Source organism: Anabrus simplex, chromosome 4 (assembly GCF_040414725.1).
Source record: "Anabrus simplex isolate iqAnaSimp1 chromosome 4, ASM4041472v1, whole genome shotgun sequence".
Classification (NCBI taxonomy): Eukaryota; Metazoa; Arthropoda; class Insecta; order Orthoptera; family Tettigoniidae; genus Anabrus; species Anabrus simplex.
The window spans coordinates 417,851,824-417,872,358 of record NC_090268.1 but is presented as its reverse complement, the minus strand read 5'-3'; the positions used below and the strand labels follow the sequence as shown (position 1 = coordinate 417,872,358).

General features: G+C 36.5%; 1 protein-coding gene across 9 annotated transcripts in view; it reads left to right on the top strand.

The window, feature by feature from the left end:
* Naglu (N-acetyl-alpha-glucosaminidase) overlaps positions 1 to 20,535 on the top strand; it is a 306,046-nt gene that overhangs the window by 185,796 nt on the left and 99,715 nt on the right. The gene's annotated exons all lie outside the window — the stretch shown is intronic.

Sequence of the window (20,535 nt, the reverse complement as noted above, 5' to 3'; positions counted from 1 at the left end):
AATTAGATATTTTTCACCAATAGAGCATGTCAAAAACATATCAGATGTAAGGCTTTTCAGGCGTTTGCTCTATTAACCAGCGTTTCGTCTTAGGTCTGACACTAGACTCGTCAGAGTGGGATGTGTCAGACCCTACCCACTGACGCTGGGTGTATGCAGGTGAGCTTATCAGAAGCCTATATATATGAGGCACAATCTGATAACTGCATACGGGAGATAAATCTCCACAATGGAATTTGACATGCTCTATTGGTGAAAAATATCTAATTCCCTCCATGGGAATTTAGAATTTTCCATTCGGAATTGCTAGGCGGGCAATAATTCCATTGTGGAGATTTATCTCCCGTATGCAGTTATCAGATTGTGCCTCATATATATAGGCTTCTGATAAGCTCACCTGCATACACCCAGCGTCAGTGGGTAGGGTCTGACACATCCCACTCTGACGAGTCTAGTGTCAGACCTAAGACGAAACGCTGGTTAATAGAGCAAACGCCTGAAAAACCTTACATCTGATATGTTTTTGACATGCTCTATTGGTGAAAAATATCTAATTCCCTCCATGGGGATTTAGAATTTTCCACTCGCCAAGAGGGCGAGACGAATTTGTGAGCCATCACAAATCCAGGTAGAGATGGACATGCTCAAAGTCGCATTCAGGGGTAATGGTTACAGTGATTTGCAGATTCATAGAGCCCTACATCCTAGAGAAACGACTAAGCAAAGCTCACAGAAGGAAGAAGTGAAGGGAACTGCCTACCTGTCTTACATTCACAACACTGCAGATCGAATTGCCAAGGCCCTCTGCAAACACAATATAAAAACCATGTTTGGCACTGCCACTAAAATTGCTCACAGTCTGAGTAAAACCAAGGACAAGGACAAGGACTTTTACATCCTGGGATATACAAAATTCCCTGTATGTGCGGTAAGGTATACGTTGGCCAAACATGCTGGTCCATTGGTACCCGTATCAAAGAACACGAACGTAATATTCGTCTCAACCAACCAGACAAATTGGCAATAGCTGAGCACGCTCTATTGTCGGGTCATGATGTCATTTTCCAAGATGCTCGAGCTCTTACCCACACTAGACAGTACAGGTCCAGGATGATATGGGAAGCTCTGGAAATACGTAGAAATCCTAACAGTTTCAACAGGGACACTGGCTATCAATTAAGTAATACCTGGTTGCCAACCATTAAGAATTTACATAGATAGTTCCCTTCCCTGTCCCTTCACTATTGTTATTTCATCTCGGTGTTTTTCCAAATTCGTACTTTCCTCGTCGCCAGATGTTTCATTCCAGGGTTGTATCTATAACATACACCTGTCTATGTCATATGTTACACAAACACATTATGTGAACCACTTAGTCTGATTGTGATGGTTCGGTCAGCTTCAGCTTTGAACACTAGCGTTATGCCAAGTCCTGGGGGCCATCTGGTGGCGAATGAACGTACCATTTCCATTTCTATTATAACGTCCAAATCTCAAAGTATCATTGTTTAAGAAGCCTTTCTCGAGGTCAGTCTAGATTTCTTCTGAGGATGCAGAGCACAGTTTTCTGCGAAACGTTAAGAATTTCACCTTATTTTCTTGACACGGCATAACCCCAAAAGCCTATACAGTACCATGTCTACAAGTACGGGCCGTGAAAGCATTAATGACACGATTTATATGAATTACTTTCCAAAAATATTGTACTTTATGCTGATGCTATTTTGAAGTTTTATCTGAAAGTGAAGATTATCTTGTCCTTATACCAATTATTGTAGTGTACTCCCAGAGTTGCTTTTGCCTGTATTTGAAGTCTTAGCATTTTTAACCCTTTGATTATGATTTGGTAATAAAAGAAATATCTGCATGGCTGAATGTCCTTCTTCACAGGGACAAAATTCAGGTGAGACGCATGTTGATTCCAAATGTTCCCTAATTGCTCTTCTTGTAAATTAATATTTGCCCCAATTTGTCCTCTTGAATTCCAGCTTTACCTTCATATTATATTCTTTCCTTCCTTTGAAAGCTCTACTTCAGCTTATACATCTACTAGTGTCATCTGTTACGCAACCTCTCCACTGACAGCTTAATTAATTTTTATTCCTTGACAGAATATGATACCTGGTTCAACCTGTTCAATACTTCTTACTTTATTCTAATTAAATTGTCAACATACAGTTAGGACATGTTTTGATCCAATTAGGCCATCCTCAGGTAAAAAAATTACAAATTTGTGAATTACAGTTTTAAAAATACAATATTGTGTCATTGGTTATGGCATATTATAACATGTTGTGAGTTGATATACAGCTAATAAAAACACGATGTGTGATCTTAAAAAAAAAAAAAAAAAAACTTCATTGGCTTGCTGTGTAGGTGGAAGATGACGCATACTTGCTAAAGTTCATTGTTGATAGAATTAAGTCTAATGATGCTGAAAGATTTCAGTTGTGAATATTCATTGTTTGCAGATATTAGTAGTCATTATGGAAGCCTGTGAAGTTCTTAAGTTGTAAGATGAACAGATCTTCTGTAAAAAGTTGAGCTTTCTGCCTTCTAGCCATTGTTGTTGTATTCGAGTGTTATTGTCATCTGATTGTGTATAGACTGACTGACTTTACTCCCTGAATTTACATATCATTTCTCATTAAATTTTGTTCAGCCATTTTCTCAGGCTTGGCTTTTATATGACCTAAGCAGCAAAAGTCTAAATTCATGAATATCTCTGTTATCATAGTCAATATTGTAAAAGTGTATAAGACATAAATGATCATAAATTGTATTCTCTATAACTTTTTTATGTTGTATATTGATGGGACCTCTAATAACATAGATATTTGAAAATTAAATTTTAGGCCTTTCTCTAAACTACTATTTCTATAATCAACTACCATATCTCTCAGCATGATTGGACTTTATTTGATCAACATTGAACTTTTGCAAGTATGCTTCATAATGTGAATAAAATTATTTATAGCTTAGACTTTAGTGCCTTATTCCCCAACTTTACATACCGATTTTCATTAAATTCTGTTCAGCCAAAGTTTGGTGTTGATATGGACTAAGCAACAAAAGTATACATTCATGTAGTATATTTTGATAAGACAACTAATAACATAGATATTTAAAAGTTAAAGTTTAGATCTTTCCATAAACTACCATTTTACCCAGCGTAAACAAAGTTATAGCCTAGAGTATAGTGCAGACAGACAGACAAATATGAAGGAAAATTAAAAATTGCCTTTCTTTCTTACTGTGGGCATGACCAATACAGAAATATCATTTTTTTTAAAAATTCTGAGCAATGTACAGGAAAATCTCTTATTTTATATGTTTATATGTTATATAGTTTATTTATCAGATATTGTAATAGGAGTTGAATCACGGCCGAAAAGTGATATTATGGATGTGGAAATTTTCTCACAGAATTAGGGTGTTTATCATAGAGAGAGGATAGGAACAGTAGAACGGGGAGTATTCATACTGCGCCTTTCCTGCGTCCAGGGCGGATCATAAGAGAAATCCAGGCCAGCTTACTCTCATGGTTCGATGATTATACATATTTTTAACGTGAGTTCCAAAAAAAAGAAGAGAACAGCTTCTTGATAAACGCATTATTTACCAGTATTGATGATGGACGTCTACATCCTACGAATCATTGATTATTGAAGAATAGGATCTATATTATGCCTTAACTCTAAATCTAACTAAAATGCTCAACCAAATTGATAAACAGCACTTCCAGTATACCTTACCATAATCATTTATTCAAATTAAGAAAGTTGAGAAAAGAAAATGAAATGAAAGAAAATTATTGTCTCACATTGAATTAATTGAATCTGCTTCGATAGGGTAAAACATGAATATTTATCATTAATATGTTAGTTATGTATAATAAAAATGATTAAGATTTGAAATGAACTTATATATCACTTTCACATCAACATTAAAATTAAGAAAAGATACATAAATCAAAATTAACATTTCTTTAAATAAGTACAAATCCACTTGGAAAGTCAAGGATAATGTTAAGTTGTTTTGTCTTTATCAGTATCATAATTCGTTTCTCTTATTCTGATAACTTAGGATGAGGGTTACATTTTATGCTTGTTTTTTAATTATCACAGTATTTGAGTGCGTCGGGAAAAAGATAAGTATTTCTTGTTATCAAAAACGTATGCTAATATTTACCTTAACATCATTGCATCATTTATCAAAATAATCCTCAATTCAAATTAACCATAAAATATAACTAATTAACCATATTTCTCACATGAGTGCCTGAATTTTAATGTATGACCTCATGTCACTTATCTAAATATGCAAAGGATATCTTTCATGAAGATATTAGAAATCATCTATCCTCTTGGAATTATTTATAAGAAAATAATAATGCTTATATGTGTGATTTGATGTATGCCATGCTTATTGTTCAGGAAAATATAACCTTATGGTAGAGATAGTAGGTTAAAATTTGTATCAAATTACTGACTGACACTTCCTAAAATGATTCATTGTGATGATCTAATCACACCATAACACATAACTACCACAACACGTTATCACCATCGTAGGGTATGGATTCTCTGTCAATGAAATATCGTCATGGTATCACGAACATAAATGATCCTGGATTGTATCAAATATCATCATCTTTCTCTTCAAACATAATCATTTTCTTCTTTTCTCGAAGTAGCAACATATATTCTCTCTTTCCATTCTTCATTATACTCATATAACATTACAACGTTACCTTCATCTCACATATCATATCTCTTCTGTTTCTTTCCAATAATCCTCATATTTAACTCATCTTGGTGCTTAAAATCATTTAATTCCCAATTATTCACTTCATTGGATCAGTATCTTCATATCTGTTCTCAACATGTCTTTGATTTATACTCATATCCATGTATATAACCCTACTCTGATTTCCTATGGCAATGTCTAACCTTCATATTCCAAAATATCACTCATCACTTCACACATAACCTTGAACCCGCTGTCATGCAGTCAGCACACTATTCTCCCGGTAGCTCTATTTCTTCTCAGGGTATTCTATCTATCGCTCATAAAATCTGAGATTTTATATTAGTTTGTTTTTAACGTGGTTTCGGAAGAGACTCGGTCTGCTGAGACACGGATCACTGGGGAACCTATTCGCTCGAGTAAGTACCAACGGCCGAAAACCTCAAAATGAATCTCTTTCATTCATCAAATCCTTCAGTTACTTATGTCTACTTAACAGCTAACTTATAAACTAGGTGTTACCAAAAAGAATTCATAACACAGACACTTTCTAGAAAAATAATATAACAAGATTTATTGGAATAAGATAACGTTCAATGAAAAGTTGATGTGGATTCTGGGTAGTATAAGCTTGATAACCTGTATGCATAAGGGATCAGAGTCAGCGCTGGCACGGATAAAAGTAAAATAATTGAGATTTTTAAATTATTTACACTCATTCTCATTCAATGTTCAAGTTCACATTCATTATTTATGTCTATATTCGTAATCATGTTCTGAAATGAGTTTAAATTACTCTAATTATATTCAATAGATCACTGAGTAATCACAGTCTCCATTTAAACACTTGTGTCTGTTGATGTGAATACAGTTCCGATAATTACATTAATTAATCTCACCACATTTAAGTCAATTCTGTGTGATAAAAACGTTTAGTTTGCTAGAATGAAGCGTAATAATAATTAAATGGGTTAAAGTCAGATTGTGAATATAAATCTGAGCATATCTTTGCTTATATGTCTCGAAATAAACTCTAGCGTGAATATGAAATCATAAAACTGCTCTCCTAAGTTTGCATTCATAAATCTGAACTCTGATTATTTGGTCCTTCTTCTTGAATACGCTTAAATAACAATACCTCCCTAGAGCCTACGACATACGGCTCCTAGCTTACCATTTTCCTACTCATTATATTCTTTAAGAACTTCAACTCAATTCATCTCTGCGTTAAAAGAAATAAATCATCTATCTAACTGTTTAGGTAGTTTCCGATACACACACACCTCTACCATCGGCTCGATGTGCTTTAGCTATCTCCTATTACTCAATATCTCTCATGTATGCAAGCTACTCAACTCATATGGTCAGTACAGAATGAAATTAATACGCATTCATATTGAAATATGTCACCGCACCAAAGAATATCATATGTAGACTTAGCCATGAGCTTAGTTAAACTGTATGTTAAAGAACTCTCTCATATATACTACACGGCATTTACCAATGTCAGATAAAACTGTCACGATTCACAATTCTACCATAGTACATGTCAATCTTACCTTAAAATGGGTCATCTGCGCGATGTACACTCTTTTAACGTACTCTTTCTATGTGACACAGAACTCACCTCATGTTAATCTAACGTAACGTTTCCGCAGCAAATAGCAATTCTTTTTCATACCGCAGCACATAAACACACCTCTGCATTTCTAATATTCCTTAATATACTCTGAGAAATAACTATATTATAACACCTTTTCAATATACATTATCACACCACTGGCATACTTATTACCGTACGCATATCGCCGATTACTCTTAAAGCTCTATGCCAAGCATCTTGGAATTGCCTATTTATAAACGCATTTCAATAACCTCTTATATTTTAACAGCAATCGAAGTTCAATGCCCTCTTTCTATAAAGCAAGGAGTACGTAACTTAAATATATTCATGTCTGCCGCGCAGGTAAATCGTGACGTAATCATTGTACAACTAATACGAGATCAATCGAAGTTTCACGACTTGTATAGAGTCATTGCTATCGGATCTTCACAGGAAACACTTCTTTCATTTATGCTAGTTTCTACTATTTGTGTGCAAGTGCGGTAGTATGTATATGATATAATAGAACTCTAATTCTACACTGCCATCTTATGTTATAGCCTTAAATATCTCACACTTCACTTTATAATTCACACACGTTCTTAATTAATTCATAAATATCACCAATTAATCAGCACATGCCAAAGTTAGAGTGTGGGTGCAGATTGAAAGAAACTACTCTACTAGAAAATGTAAAGACTTAGCTCGTTAGATGTTATGTTTGGTCAGGTTTTCGCTCCATTGCTTGGATGTGGTTCGACTCTCTGTTAGGATCTGGATCTCAGGTTGGACATCGCCTTCCCGCTCATCGGCTGGTCGTCTGGTTGGCCGTTGCCTTCTTCCTCATCGGCTGGACGTCTGGTTGGCCGTTGCCTTCCCATCATCGGCTGATCGTCTGGTTGACCATTGCCTTCCCATCATCGGCTGGTCGTCTGGTTGGGAAGGTACCTTTCCCCAGTTCAGTCCATCTTGTAGATTTAGCAAGCAGTCATCATTCCAATTCTGCGGACAGCAAAGAAAATTCTTTCTGCGGAGAAATCAGTCATGATATATTCCATTTCTTTGATGATCTGTCCCAATCGATTGTTCTATTTCTTATTCTTAGGGATGAAATTTTCTTCAGTTGGAAATAAGTTCTCCGTATATATATATATATATATATTAATTTATGTAACAGCCTTTTTCTCCAGAATTCGAAATGTACTTTTGTTCTTCTTTAAATTCAACAGGGATAATCTTCTGCCCATACGAAGTTATCGGTCCACTGATACAGTGAGTCCTTCTTCGCCAATCGCAGAATGGTTGCTCACGGGATCCAAGTCAGATGTAGCTCACCGTACTTTACTTATTTTTGTAATATCTCGGCTCTTCTTATACTGTGCGCCGGTGAATTATTTCGTCTGTTTTGAACGTCGATCATAAAATAGTCAATATCTTCTTCGGAGATCTTGAATAATCTTCAGATGTGAAGCTTGGCTTGGAGTTGCGTCCTTCCTCCACCGAAAAATTTTTTTTAGAGTGAAGATTTTTTAACAATTACTCCGCTGCTATATTTTTTTCGTAAAACAATCCAGTTGACCCTCTACTGTCCTGTAGTGGCTTCCAAATTGGTCCGTTCCGAGACGTGCATGGTCTTCTATATACCGCATTAATGAGAAGTTCATTGCCTCTAATAGATCGCATGGGCCATACCTTCCTACGCCGCCATTTTGTAAATGGTCTACGAGATGCGAACGGGCACAACCTTAAATATTCTACCACTCTGTACTTCACATTTCACATGGTATAACCTTCCAATATTCTTTGGTTTCATTGCAATGGCATTAACTTATTATTCACTTCACACTCCCTAATTAGAATTGGTCTTATCTTTAGGATGACTACCTGTCTCCATGTATTCCAACACAAATGAAAAACAGTTTTGTGAGAATCTAACATAATTGAATCATCTCGAAGATATTATTGATCTAGCATCTATTTATAAAAAAACTAAGATGTCTACTTTGGAATTTACATGACGCTCATTTAACTTAATTTAATGAAAAATTTATCTTTTTCCTTCGGCTCCAGGATTGGATTATGTCTGCATCGTTATCTGCGGCTCTGGCTCGACATTCATAGTCCGCCGCTTGGCCTTGTCCAGGCAATCTCCCCATAGTCTTATTAGAACTGCTGGCAGCCAGGTCTTGTGCAATAGGAATATAAAGATACATATATGAAATTAGTTGTGACATTATGTTGAATTCAAAACCTTGTAACATTACAATTTCAATGAAAATTCTTTTAGCTCGAATTTTATCGTAATAATGTTGCAGATCTGCAGGATGTCTGCTGTTGTTTCAGCTTTATATATATTGTATATTACTGTTTTTTAAGGTTCAGTTAGTTATTGCTGCATTATAAAGAATTCCCTTTTCTTCTGATTGAACCAAGGCCTAGTTTTTGCCATGATGAACTCCAATATATGTATTGTCTTTATAATATTCTTATCTTGCCGATTATATTACTGCTATTATTTTTATATGCTTTCCAGTTAGTTTCAATGTTATAAATCCCTATTTTTTCTGATGATCTTCTTCTAAGTTATGAACTTATAAATGCGTGTCTAGCCTCCTCGAATTAATACATCCGTTCTCTATGATGGTTTGTTCATTTGTCATTTTGCAATAGTACTGGCTGTAACAATTCTGAGTCTTGTTTTGTCTCAGCCACTGCCAGGTTGATTTTTACTATTTCAACCTCGCGCTATATCGTATCTCCTTGATATATATTATTGAGTTTATGCATTCTGTTTAAATTTGTTGTCGGCAATTGCGACCATCTTAACTCCACTGAATTCTATTCTCAGAACAGTAAAATGGCACAATATTGCTAAAAGAAAATTTTGTAGACAAAAAAGTTAAGTATGAGAAACATGAAGTTGTAGGCGTGAGGCTCATCTTGAGAGATAACAGGCAGCTTGATGTGTTTGGTGTGTACATACCTAGAAAGAGTGGCACTGACACGGATGTGGAATTATTTGATAAGATAATCAGCTATGTGGGGAATGACACAAAAAGAAACGTTATTGTAGTGGGTGACCTCAGTTTGTACAAATATAATGTATTGAATTGGTGGATCTTTTACATTTGCATTTGTGCATGTTTGGTGATGTCAGTACAGGACCAAAGTGAAATTTTGAATATGATCTCAATTTACTAAATGTAAACTGGGAAAGTAATGCAAATGACAGAAAGCATGACCAACAAATGGTAAATAAGTTAACCTGGGAAGTACAGTTGTATCAGTAAGTGATGGGACCATCTGGAGAAAAAATTTCTAGACATGGTACTGAAAGGCCCGATGAGCTCAATAGAGAAACTGAAGTGATCACAAAGCTGTATTTGTTGTAATTAAAAATGAATGTGATACATTGTAAAAGTAGGATTATTAAGCACTACAATATGGTGGATAAGAGAGGCATGGGAGTTTAAAAAATGTGATTACGATCAGTGAAAATTGGTTAAAAAAAAAAATGTAAACAGCCTATGGGACAGGCTTAAAGAAATTGTTATGAAATGTGAAAACTGGTAATGAATGGGGAAGATCCGTTATATCGTAACAGAAATATAAAGAGATTAAGAAGGAGGCACTGGTTAGAAAGAAAGAGTTAGGAATGTTTGTGGAAGCAAGGAGATATTGAATTAACTTAGTAGGAAATATAATTTAGCCTAAAATTCAGCTAAGGATAACATGATAGTAAACATAATCGGCAATCATGTGAATTTTAGGGGAAAATGGAAGAGTATGTATATGTTCTTTAAGGCGGAGACAAATTCCAGGAAGAACATTCCAGGGATCTTTAATAAACAAGGGGAGTGTATATGCAAGGACTTACAGAAGGCAGAGGTATTCAGTCAGCAGTATGTAAAGATAGTTGAATATAAGGATTATGTCCAGATAGAGGTGGTGACTAACACTGGAGTAAGTACTGAAATTTACCTATGATAAAAATGTCATTTACAAGAAGATACACAGTTTGAAGGAGCTATACCAATTGAATGGAGAGTTGCTATAATAGCCCCAGTGTACAAAGGAAAGGGAGATAAACATAAAGTAGATTATAACAGGCCAATCAGCTTGACGTGTTGGATATAAGCTTTGGGAAAGCATGCTTTCTGGGTATATTAGACACGTTTGCAAAATTACTAACTGGCTTGCGGGAAGACAGTTTGATTTTCAAAAACGTAAGGCTCAACTTGTAGGATTCCAGCTGTTGTATCTGCTGTTGATGGAACTATCACTTAGCTTGTGCACAATCACATCTCTGTTGCCCCCCATATTGTTGCTGATATTCTGAGGCACATACTTGGATAACCTTTCCCTGTCAGCAACTTGTCATGATGTACTCATTTCCTGGCTTTCTCTAGCCCTGTGCAGTTATTTATTATTATTAGTTTTTAATGTTTGACTTCTTCTTTCTGGTTTATAAAACATATACAGAGAGGTGAACAGAGCTTTTAAAACCTTGCCGATGTGATCTCCATGGCAACTCTTCATAGAGTTAGTTACCAGCTCTTGGACTTCTTCCTTTCCGCACACACAACATTCCACACTACCGCCATTCCAATTACGTGCAGGTTCATACAATATGGTGGCAGTAGGGGCAAAAGATCCACATGGGTCGACACCCCAAACAGCTAGCACAGATAGCATAAAATAATAATAATAATAATAATAATAAGCTCTTGGACTAAAGATGACCGCCACTGATACAGCATTTCTCTGTATCAGAAAAAAGTTAGGATAAAAAAAGGTGTGTAAATAATTTTGTAAATCAGTTTTGTCAGGCAATTTTCCTGTAAAACCAACTGTGAGAGAGATACATCAAGTTCTATGTTTTAGGTACCCCTCTAAATTGTTTGAACAACTTGCAGCTAAGGTCCCATTTAGGGGCTGATGACCTAGATGTTAGACCCTTTTAAATAACAAGCATCGTCATCATCAACATATCATTTATCCTTATCCTGAACTTCAATACTAAGTTTCATGAAAATACATTGATCTACTTTCCTGTGATGTAACAAACGGACAAAACTTGAACTGACCCCGACGTAGGTTATTATTTGTCCTGCCTGGTATACAGAAAGACAATTTTTTAAATATATATAGAAATGCAATACAACGTGGTTCCTGTACGGGCCTTGCCTGGATGTAGCCGGGATGGAGTCCACTGAAGACACTCCAGTGAGCCTGATACCCTAGCTCATGTTCTTGGTTCATGTCCACAGGGGGACTTGCTTAAGAATGTTTAGGCACAACAGAATAAGATCTAGAATAGCAGCAGCATTCTCCCAGGAAGGTTACTAGGTACATGAAGAGGTACCATGTGTTGCTGATGCTGCAAGCAACCGGAAATAGATATAATTGCAATTGACTGAGAAAATACTTTGCATATATAGTATTCTTGACCCCATGTACAAATGTAAATGTAAAAGTCAGCCAGCAGAGGTAAATGCGGAGAAGTGATCCATCTATGAACCAGCCATCAGCTACTTCAAAGAGTCATACAACATCTCCTATATAAGGGTTGTAGGACTTTTCATCAGAGCAAGAGGAACCATATCAAAATTCTTAGTTGAGTTTTTCAAAACTGTGGGCATTCGCAAGAATCCGTACTGTGATTTAGCCGTCTTGGCCATTAAAGGCCTCGCCCAAATTGTTAGAAATCATGTGTATAGTACTGCATACGAGAAGGATTAACTCCAGAAAACTCTTCATGGTTACACATACATTCAATATTAGAGTGTTATGGTGTACTTTGTCAGATTTAGGCAGCCTATCATTGTAGGAAGTACAAATAGACTTACTCCATAGACTTCTGAGGGACATGAAGTTCCCGTGCCAATTTCACAGTCCTCTTCCCTCCTTTCCAATTTTGAGTCTGCTCTTCCCAGTTATCAATTTTAAGGGTCCGGCATACCTTGTTGATCTCCTTCCAGGTGCTTTGGGGTCTTCCTGAAGGTCTTTTCCCATTAAGATATCCCTTGTATAAATCTGCTGGTGCTCTGTTATCCTGCATCCTCAGTACACGTCCAGCCCAGCACAGTATGTTGGATTCTATCACACCCATTATACTGTGTTGTTGAAAGAGGGTGTAAATCTCATAATGAGATCTTTTCTGCCAGCTTTGAGACATAGGATCGAACTATGGGCCAAATATTTTTCTATAAACTTTATTCTCAAACACTTGCAACTGCTGCTGCTCTTTCTTGGTTATACTCCATGTCTCGGAACCATACAGAAGTACTGGTCGAATGATTGTATTGTAGATAATCATTTTTGCATTCCTTGTTAAAGACTTAGAGACTAATTAATATAGGGTTCATAGAGTAAAATTTCTTATTTGCCTTTTTAATTCTATCCTGGTGTTCCTTTGCCTTCAGCTTTGCTCATCGATTAATACACCAAGGAATTTAAACTCCTCTACTCTTTTAAATACACATTTTGCAATCTTCAAAGGCAATCTGTCAAACTCCTCATGATTCGGTCTCTGTACAACCATGTAATGTGTCTTTTTATCATTTACCCATAAGCCAGTTTTTGCTGCTATTTCCCCTATTCCACAAATAACTGCCTAATTTCTAATTCATTGCGGCCAATAAGAACAATATCATCTGCATATGCAAGGACTTTATCTTGTCTCCCCAATATGATGCCAGCAGATACAAGAGCTAATTTCTGATGATCTTCTCCAGTGCAATGCTGAATAGAAGAGGAGATAGTGCATCCCCTTGTCTCAGTCCAGTTTTATTCTGGAAGGAACTTGATCTTCTGCCCTTGAGAAAAACACAGCTAACATCATCCATACACAGTTTGCACATGTTAATTAATTTTATGGGAAAGCCAAACTCCATCATAATGTTCCACAGCCCATCTCTATGGATTGAATCATATGCCTTGAAGAAATCTATAAAGAGGTAATGAACCGACTCCTTATGTGGATGTTGCTCAAGGGCAGAAGTACAGAAGTACAAATAAATAAAAATAATAAAAATTACATTTGTAGGAAGTCATTTATGTGAACATAATTGGTCTGACTTGGATGTATGTAATATACCGGGTGAGTCAAGCACGCCTGACGTTTTATGCTGTTAGGCATCCCACTGAACGTCACTGATGTCGTTATGGTCTATTCTCCTTTGCCATATACCAAGCAACAGTCGCCTTTGATCACTCACTGCACCATTACCTTTGTAAAAACATGTACCGTATGCAGCAGGCATTTACACAATGCATCAACGTCCTAGTTCATGAAGCGAAAACAGTCCCAAGGCGGCGGAGTATACACACCATTCCAGAAAGATCGTGAGGCAAGCTGCCCAAATCTGAAGACCGCTATTTGACACAACTTAATAGAGAAGTCACCATAGGACCATTGTATATTTAACAGTTCAACACAACGTGGTACTAAAAATAAAAACCGACTTTAAGGGAAGATAATCAACACAACAGATAATCAACAAGAAACTTGAAGACTGTTATACACATCGATTTTAACATAAGCAAGATCAAGCCACCTAGTGTTTTTATAAAAAGTGCTGAATTACAGACGTTTTAATACTTTTTTGAAATATGTTCAATTAGAAAATAAGTTTTTTAATATTACCGCAGACGCGAATTGTAATTTAAGTACCTTTTTACACACCACATCACTAAAATCCTCCCTGCACTTGTTCCCCTCTTCCACCTTCCAAATTTCAACATGTCCTGTATATGATAATGGTTTTATAATTCTGCCAAAAGGCAAGAAATAAAGTATCAATTAGGTGGTGTTTTAAATTAATTTGTTTAATAATTTGTTGGTTCTTGGCATTAGCAAAATGCATTGGCCTCATTCAGGAAAGAGTGTGGTCAGTGGTTACCAGGTATACTATTCTGGTAATGACGATCCTCGCCATCTTAATGGCATGGGTTTCATTGTGCATCGAGACATCAGTAAGTCTGTGAAAACTTTTGTACCAGTATTAGATAGAGTATGTTTATTACAGCTTAATGCACGACCAATTTTAGTAAATATTATCCAAGTATATGCTCCAACATGTGATGCATCAGACGTTGATGTCAAAGATTTTTGTACGAAAATCGAAGCAGCCCTGTCATACACCAAACCATCTGAGATAAAGTTTGTGATGGGCGATTTCACTGCTTAAGTCAGCCATGGCTGATGGGCTGATGTAGCCTACTGTTTGCTTCTATGAATCTCAGGCTGAAGAAATGCCATTTAAAGGGGAATTTTAGTTGGATTGAGATTCAGAAGCTTAAATTTCAAGCACTGAAGGATGAAGTTCAGTCAGCCCTGCGTGTAAAACTTGCAGAAGTTCAAAACAGCGTGAATGTAAATGATGTTGAAGGCACTTGGAATCACATCAAATGTGCAATTAACGATGTAAGTCAAGTAAAATTAAGGAATGCTGGAAGAAGGAAAAACAAGTTGTCGATGACAGAAGAATACCTAAGAAAGCCAATGCAAAATTCTGCAATGAATGTAGAACAGTTTTGATGAGCCACGTTCTTAAAGTATTCCTAAAGGTCTTGCATGCGAGAATTTATCATAAATGTGAGGAGAATATCGGAACCTCACAGTTTGGCTTCAGACATGATTTTGGAACTAGAGAGGCATTATTCAGACTGCAGGTATTAGTCCAACAGTACTGAGATGTCAATGCCGATGTTTTTGCTTGTTTCATCGATTATGAAAAAGCCTTCGACACAGTCTGCCATGATGAACTTATGAACATTTTTCGAGAATTAGGACTTGGTGGGCGCGACATCCGTATTATTGGTAATCTCTACTGGAACCAGAGTGCTGGCATTAGAGTTGATGGTTGTGTCTCGGAAGAAGTCTCAATTATGAAAGAAGTTCGCTAAGGCTGTATTTTTCCTTTGTAAAGACTGTATTCTTTCACCCATGCTTTTCAACATCTCTTCAAAAAAGAATACAGAAAGACTCAAGCAGTTGTGGTTAATGGTTTCATCATAAATAACATCAGGTATGCCGATGACACTGTGATACTTGCAACCAATCTCCAGGACCTACAGGAACCATTTAATGCTGTCAAGCAGCGCCATGGGCTTGAGGCTTAATGTAAAGAAGACCAAGTGGATGGTTATAAGTAGGAAGGAAGATGGCATTTGAGGTAATCTCACAGCAGCAAAGGACCAGATCACAAGAGTGGCAACATTTAAATACCTGGGATGTCATATCAATGATGACTGGGACCGATGCAAAATTGAGCAGGCCAGAACTTCTTTTCTGAGACTTAGAAAACTTCTGACATGCCGTGACCTTTGCATTACACTATGGACACGACTACTCTGGTGCTACATTTTCAGCATTCTGTTATACGGCATTGAGGCATGGACACTAACTGAGACCGTGTGCAAAAAGTTGCAAGAATTTGAAGTGTAGATGTACCGAAGGATGCTGAATATACCTTGGACACTTAAAATGACCAATGTAGACGTTTTACACTGTACATATAAAATAGAATACAAAGTTTATTCCACCTATTCAATACTATACAGTAATTGGAATGTTTATAAATACATTACAGTATATTAACAAGGTAGTAGTTTCGACCCTATATGGGTCTTCATCAGCCTAACTAAGATATTTACGGATATGCCAACTAAGAATTACCTTGTGGAAATGAGATTTAAAAGAAAGAACTGTGTATGTGATGCGATGATGTACATAAAAAATGGTGGATTGATGAACTGTTATATATGAAATAATCTTGTGCTTATCAGTGACAAATAAAATTTACGTCAAATACAATTAGTCTGTAATAATAGTTAGCACACAATTGTTACATTAATGAATAAAATATGCCCTTGTTGGTGAATACTCTAAAATTATACTTTAAAAACGTGATATGCCAGTTGAATGCAAAATCAAAATGCTTCCATTGAATTCTAGAGTTCCGAGTGCGTCTTCAGGTGGAGAGTTGAAAGTTGAACATAGGCACAGAGGGTATCTGTCTTGCTTGAGGTCCAAAATATCTCATGCAGAAGTTAAATGTCGATAAAACTATACGACATTCTTGTAACATAAGGAATTCTTGCTGTACTGTGATGAATATTCCCAATTCAAGTTGGAACCAATAGAACCTGATGAAAAAGTTGGAATTAACGTGATAATTTTCTCATTACCACCAAGAGAAGGAAACTAGAATACTTTGGTCATATGATGCGGAAAAATACCACCTTCTGCAAGTAATCCTCCAAGGGAAAATTAATGGAAAACGTGGTCCGGGGAGAAGTAGGACATCGTGGTTCGGCAACTTGAGCATGTGGTTTGGGGTGACAAAGCTTACTCTGTTCAGAATAGCTATGTACAAACAACAGATCATGCTACTGATCGCCAACCTTCTGCAAGGACATGGCACATGAAGAAGAAGTTAGGAATGTACAAGTTTTCCGGGGATTTTTCGATGATACAGACCACTATCAGATCTGTAGTGAACTAAGTATCTCTAGGCTTAGGATAGAGAAAGTGAAATTTGTTTGCAAACAAATAAGGGTAGAAAATCTCCAGGACGAGGAAATTAGACAGAAGTACATGGATATGATTAGTGAGAAGTTTCGAACAGTAGACAGTATGCAAGTATGAATTGATGGTAGAATGAGCTCTTGGTTCAGGGTACTTACAGGGGTTAGACAAGGCTTTAATCTTTCACCTTTGTTGTTCGTAGTTTACATGGATCATCTGGTGAAGGGTATAAAATGGCAGGGAGGGATTCAGTTGGCCTATGCTGACAACTTGGTCTTAATGGCAGACTGTGCAGAAAGCCTGCAGTCTAATATCTTGGAACTTGAAAATAGGTGCAATGAATATGGTATGAAAATTAGCCTTTTGAAGACTAAATTGATGTCATTAGGTAAGAAACTCAACAGAATTGAATGTCAGATTGGAGATCATTTCAAGTATTTAGGTTGTGTTTTCTCCCAGGATGGTGATATAGTAAGTGAGATTGAATCAAGGTGTAGTAAAGCTAAAGCACTGAGCTCGCAGTTGCGATCAACAGTATTCTGCAAGAAGGAAGTCAGCTCCCGGACGAAATTATCTTTACATTGGTCTGTTTTCAGACCAATTCTGCTTTACCTGAGCGAAAGGTGGGTGGACTCAGGATATCTTATTCATAAGTTAGAAGCAACAGACATGAAAGTAGCGAGAACGATTGCTGGTACAAACAGATGGGAACAATGGCAGGAAGGTACTTGGAATGAGGAGATGAAGGCTAAGTTAGGAATGATGAAACTGTACGTTTAAACCCCCTTCGGTGGTGGGGTCATGTGAGGCGAATGGAGTAGATAGGTTACCTAGGAGAATAGTAGATACTGTTATGGAAGGTAAGAGAAGTAGAGGGAGACCAAGACAACGATGGTTAGACTCGGTTTCAAACGATTTAAAGATAAGAGGTATAGAACCAAATGAGGCCACAGCACTAGTTGCAAATAGAGGATTATGGCAACGTTTAGTTAATTCACAGAGGCTTGCAGACTGAACGTTGAAAGGCATAACAGTCTATAATGATAAGGTATTGTACCAGGAAAAGTTATTGGGCACAAGAGCGTGGGAAGGATCGCAGATAGTGTGCAGTCTTTCTGGAGCAGGTACAGAGAAGGAAGCTTCGCAGGGCGAATAATAGATGGTATTGAATTTTTTCTGATAAATTTATTAATGATTTGAAAAAAAAATCACCTTGCTTCTATTATTCATTCAAATACTAAAGGTTGTCTTGAAAGTAAATCTTCCATTAACATGTTCAGATTGAAATCAAATTGCAGAATTTAAAATGCTGTTAAGATTGAACAAAATATAATCCTCGTTGCATATATCCACTTGATGTTTGTAAAATGTCCAGAATGGATAAATTATTGTTCTCAATAACTTCAGTTAAATAAACTCTAAAGTCCAATTAAATTTTCACTCATAAATTCAAAATAAACACTTTGTTCATATACCTTAAGTTTAAATTACTTCGTCAATTGACTAAGATCTCAATGTTCAATTTAAATATTAAATCTTTTGAATCACTTCTGTGCAATCCTAAAGTCTGTCTGTTGTTATACATTAAATATGATTTCAAATTATACTTGCTTCAGGAATCCTAAAGTCTTTTTAAATCATTATAAATAGACCTACAGTTCTGTTAATTTATTTCCTACAATTTCAGTAGGTAGTAGAATTGAAATTCACACAACCAAAGTATTTTTATGAATTAGGCACTTGCACTTGACTAATGTAGCACCAGAGTATTGTGGTTGATAGAGTCAGTTAATGATTTGGTGCAATATGATGAGATTATTCACCCAAAAAAGATAGTAAAATGCACTTATATCACCTGAATTCAGCAACAGGAATGGTTGAAATGCGGCTCTGCAGCTCGGCGACTGGAACTCCCACGACAATCAGTCTGAGGTCGAACTCAGCACCAGCAGCGGTGAACCATGTTTCATCCCTCGATGTTACCACATATTATCCGTCGATATTACCACGTATCATTCCTTGATATCACCACGTATCTCCAACGATGTAGCCTGTCCCATGCTGGATTTGATGTTTTAAGTAATATGAGGTTTCGACACTTTGCCAAGATTTCCGGTGTTTGTCAGAGAGAATGGACAGACGGAAAAGTTCAATTGGTACGATAATACAAGACGTAGCACTGTCAGTTAAGTGTAATTAGTTGCACTTTACACTTAGATGAGTTTGAAAACATAGTTCATACTTGCACTTTATAATGCAGCAGTTAACATGTGACTCAAAATAACACAGTCTTTTAGTACAGTCTGAAACACAAGTCAGGTCTCTGTGGAAAATATTTACGACAAAATGAAATAACTTCTTAAGTTACGAATTTTAAATGCACAGTTTCTAAATGCACAGTTCGTATAGCATGGAATTGAACACTGGACACAGTTCAGAATATTCAAAAATCATGTAGTAAGTTCAGCATGAATATTAGGGTCACACTCAATGGAAAAACATGCGTAAATTCAGTTCACACAATGTCTGCGACACTCTAAAATTCTAGAATTCACTTCTTAAGTAGATTTTCTGTGTAAATTAGCCTAACAAGAGTCCACATTTCCTATTACAGACATAAAATGCCCTTAAGGTTCAGTATCTTTTCTAATGATCATGTTCAAACATTCACAAAATACGTGAAAATTGACCACATTTAATCTTACTAATCACTTAGTATTTGACTGGTATAACACCTCGAACAGTTCAAATTCATATTTACAGATGAAACACATGTCGAAATGTCTCAAAATTCATGAGTCTGTATACAGTCATAAGTTTAAATTATCACGCACAATCCTTCCAATGTTCTTATCACAGTACGTGATAGTGACAGGGTTCAAATACACGTTGAAAACAGTTAAGTCTACAGTGCACTGTAAATTGACAAGTCTAGCACTTGTATTAAATTCAACTTGAATATACCTTCAAAATCACAAGTTCGCAACTTGGTAGAAAAATTCTTAAGTCTTGTAACACGAAGCTCAATTTTGAAGTGCTTAAAAACATTTCACATGTTCACGACGTGGTTTAAATTTTAAGTATCGCAGTCTCGCACAAAAAATTCTAAGTATTACGGCACGATTCACTTTAACTTCGCGTAATACGATGCAGGAGTTTAATCTTCTCCCATGGTTGAGTTGCGGATTTCAACTGAATATACCTGTCAAGTCGTTGAACTTGTATACCCCGCTCTGGGCTGGCTCACTGCGCCAAGCGTCAGAAAAGTGGTTTCGTACGACAAACTTCTACCTTTAATATCTTTAATATCTTCAAAGTTCCAGAGTATTCCATAGGGGAAGTCGGGAACATGTGGCGATTACGTCACTCGGCCTGTTCTCCTCTCGCTCTGCCTCTCTCACTCCTGCAGCAAGCAGCCGAGTCCAGAACTTTCGTTCGTACATCTGTTTCTGACACTAAAGCTGAGCAGTTCTTTAATAAATAATGACTTAGAAAAATTATGTGTCAGGCCATATACCTTTCTGGTACAATATGTATGTATGTATGTATGTATGTATCAAACTGTCATACAGTTATGTAAAAAGTATGTGCCAATTATGAGCTTACAGTAGGGTATGAAATGAACGCTAAAAGTGATGGCATACTGATA